Source organism: Amblyomma mixtum, chromosome 3, assembly GCF_055824585.1.
Source record: "Amblyomma mixtum isolate Tamu chromosome 3, ASM5582458v1, whole genome shotgun sequence".
In the NCBI taxonomy this organism is placed as follows: domain Eukaryota; kingdom Metazoa; phylum Arthropoda; class Arachnida; order Ixodida; family Ixodidae; genus Amblyomma; species Amblyomma mixtum.
Window position 1 is genome coordinate 269,283,564 of NC_143014.1, and position 4,305 is coordinate 269,287,868.

Consider the following 4,305-nt stretch of genomic DNA (forward strand, 5'->3'; position numbering starts at 1 on the left):
TATATGTATCTCTTATATAAGCGCATGGTCAGCGCTGTCCTATCATGGAGCAAACGCACGTTACTCTTTACCCATTCCTGCTTTAATGGAGTGCTCGACACGTTGCGCCATACATATATGTTTTGGTGCTGTTCTGCAGGTATACCGCATTAACTGCGACGCCCAAGCACATCAAGGTACAGCGTATTTAACGTTAGAGTCGAGAAGTTATTTTTATAAAATGCTATTTATAGTTTTTGAAATTCAGGCCTGAAAATCGGTGCTGCATATATGTTTCTCCGACTCGCATTCTTTCATTGCACGACTGGACTTTTTACATTTACACAGAACGAAGACCACAACCTTAAAGGGGGAAATAATCGCACGCATGCATGCAACTTTGTATATTTTAGTTTAAAAAACTGAGATTTAAAAAATCTCACAGGAGGTTATGCGGGTTTTTACGAAGATATCATTATCTACGCCCCGGACTATATATGCTAATAAATAATTAACAATGTGCGAGCTATATATATATATATATCGCGCCTATCGCCGAAATTGAGAAAACTAAGAAGTCACAATAGCAACTGCATGATGCTCCATAGCAGTCGGCACTTCAAAGTTGCGTTGCCTATTGCAGGAATTGGCCAGCTTCTAAATATGGCAAAGTCAATGCAGGGGAAACATTCGAGAAAGTGGTCCAATACTGCCAACTTCTAAAAATGGCTGAGCCAAGGCGGGTGAAACGTCCGAGAAATTGGTCCAATACTACCAACTTCTAAAAATGGCTGAGCCAAGGCGGGGGAAAACGTCCGAGAAATTGGTCCAATACTACCAACTTCTAAAAATGGCTGAGCCAAGGCGGGGAAAACGTCCGAGAAATTGGTCCAATACTACCAACTTCTAAAAATGGCTGAGCCAAGGCTGGGAGAACGTCCGAGAAACTGGTCCAATACTGCCAACTTCTAAAAATGGCTGAGCCAAGGCTGGGAGAACAGAGGCAACGCGGGGCCTTCACAGGGCTGTCGTTTGCCAACTCAGATCCTACATTGGACCGATGTCATGTGCTGCTTGGGTTGCCAATGAAAAAAAAAGACACAGGTACGAATAACACGTGGCAACTAGAGACTAGAGAGAACTTTAGAGAGAGACTACAAAAGCGAAACCCGTCTAAGTTTCATGTATAAGTACGACACCAAAAAGCTTGTCTTAAAATATCCTTGATGTGCATTATGACTTATGTATTTCCTACTTTCTTCTGTCGGTGTTATTTGTTCAGAGAAACTGCAACGCCGCACGCATCTATTATTTGGGTGCAGAATTCAATACCTTGGGTGTTCGAAATAAATTAAAAGCCCGTCATCTCGAAGGGGCGTATGGCACAGATGTATCTCTGACCCCTGAAATTCCATCTTCTTTTTCGTCTATTCAAGTATTGTATTAATAACTCGCGTTCCGCTCTGAGCTGCACATATTGGAAAAGCAGGTCACTAGCTTCATTTTCCGGTATTGCATGACGTTGCGAATGAAGGAGAACACGGTCGACCGCGATAACACAGGGATGAGATCGCAGCCACCGGCGATGGCGCGGCCTCTGTTCATTGAAAAAGAAGAGCTAGAAAGGAACGGTGCCCGTACCACACCGGCGAGAAAACGGGAGGCGAGCGGGCGTGAGCCCCTAGCGGCCGCGTCGCCCCGACGCCCCTCGCGCGGCTGCGCCCCTTGTGCATCCCGAAGGTCCCTGCCGCGTAGAGCCTACACCAATCGTGGCCGAGCTGTCGCCGGCTCCTCCACGGTCGGCAGCTGCGTCGGGGTCCATCTGCCGGCCGGCTTGGCCTCTGCGTACAAAGGGAATTTAGCGGTGTCCAATTAATGCTACTATATAAGTGACGTCCAGTCGAAGTCTGGCAGCGATGGACAGGTGAGGCCAGTTTTTTTGTGTTTTATGAAAAGTGGTTACTTCTGTTATTTTATTTTCAGTTACAAAGACCGAGAATCGACTTCGAGAAAAGATAAACTGATAAATATAAATTTTCATACAGGCAGTTCGGTACTACATAAAGGTTTCACAACTTGAATCGCCTTTTTATCAGGCTAGATGGGCAGATTTGAAAGCTATCAATCGAACATGGCTTTAGGACAAACACAGCTCAATCCTGCAAAAAAGCCTTGCAAGCACGGCTCACGAATGCACTTTGCTACATTTAAGGGCGTCATGCCCATACTGCGTGAACAGCGCTCCAGAAACATCTTGCAGATTTCAGCAATAGCACAGAATAATTTAATCATTTAGAGATTTAACTGCGAATGTTGGCGTCCCTCCGTCCGCCTGGATTGTAGCAATCCGCGCAGAGACGTCTTGTGTTGTGGAGCATAACGTCTAGAGGAACCCGCTGAGCGATGAGCCAAGCCAATTTATACGGCCGCAGAGGTAAGACTGCATTGTTAACGCCAGGCGCCAGCAGTAGGGCGAAACGAAAGAAACAGAGATGGCTGCAGTTCTTGTCCGGCAGCGATCAGAGCACCTAGCGAGCGAGCTTTGCGGAGCATATCCCGTTAGTCACATGGATGCCATAGTGGCGTAATGAACAGTGACGCCGTCGCGAATTTCATCCACGGAAACTCTCCGCTGCAAAGACAGCTTTCGGCCTGAAAGCGAACACACAAAAGGAGCAGAACACACACAGGCCATCGTATCCGCACACACAGCTACACAACTGAACGAATCGTTTGCACCGGCGAACTTGGGCATGCGATCGCAACGGCCGGCATGTTTGTAAGTATCCTGCGTGCAACAGATTCCTTATCGTTTTTTTCCGTCGTTCTTCTCGACGTTTCATAACCCAAAGTCCCACAGCATTGCTCTCTAGCCCCTGATATAAAAGGTAGCGAGAAAGAATAAATATATCAATGGTAAATGCTGGTCCGCCTTTAAGGACATGCATCACGCATCATCTCAAGCAGCATTGAGCAGGCGCACAGTTCACACTGAATCTAACTCTCTCTCAGAGAGTCCCGAATTTTTTAGCAAAACCCTCTTACCCTCTTCAAATAACTTTCACCATAATAATTCTTACACGAGACTCCCTTAACTAGATTGCTGCGTGCAGGTGAAATTAAGCTTGCACTTCGAATAAAATGGATGCAGTTGAACCCGCTAAACGAGGTCCAAATTAAGCGGCGATTTTTAGACACACCTGCCACAAAATTGCTCGTTCTCGTTAAAATACGGAAATATTCTCAGGGCTTGAACCACGAGGAAACCGAGAAGCAGGGCTGAAGGCAACTGGCAGCCTTGCGCAGCTGAGCTCGTCGTTCTACAGCCAGCCCTTTTTTTTTCTGACGCCTCAAAACATGACAATCAACATAATCGAAGTTATTGAAAGGAACATTCTGACAGCACCTGTTTCGCGAACAGCGATCTTTAGTTTTTTTTCAAATTTCGAACCTTGTTTAACGTAACTCACGAGGTTTCGCAGCCTCACTGGTACAACAGCGGTCAAGAATTTGCGAGACGTGCCGGCGTGAGGACAAACTGCATCTCTGCGCCAACCTAACGGAGCTCTTTCGCTCCTCGCAATCTCTCCACTCTCACTCCTACCTCCCACGCGCCGTGCGTAAATCGGAATAGACTCCAGGTGCCGCTTCGCCATCCGCCTGAACGTTACAAGATTACTTTTTCAGTTTGCAAATACCGACACCGCGGATACTGCCCTTTCCTGTACCGCCGAGCGGGGGCGCTCTCGTCGCTGTCACATTTGAACAAAAATAAAGAAAGAAGAGCTGGCCATGGTGGCAATTGCCTTCACCCCGTTTCAAAAGAAACGGGGGTGATGGCAATCCATCCATCCATTCATCGACTGGCTTCTTGGCAGAGTAGCCACGCTGACCACGTCATCGAAGACTACAGCGAAGCGTTTGCGTGCCAGGTGTTTCATTGTTGGGTTAAAATGTGCTGCAATTTGATCGCTGCTCCTCTGTGTCCTTGCCAGATATATATAAGTGCGTTTCGAGCGACGCGGCTCGTGCGGCGTTGGCTCCGGCTGCAACTCAACACAGAAGCGCAGCAGCGTCGGTACACCCGAGCTATGCGTCCGTGAGACGGTGCGGCCGAGCTGTCGACCTGTCTACTCCAAAACCAAAATAAGACCAGCGTTCTACGTAATGAGCGACTGCTATTCACCCTGACCATCGCCAAGGATACAAAAATTTTCTGGAAACTGTTGGAAGAGCTAGAGAAGTGCAGCCTTGCTCGTTTGGGTTGTTCTGTGCACGTGTCGGCATTCACTGGTCAGATACTGAACTTTGTAATTGCTACAAGAA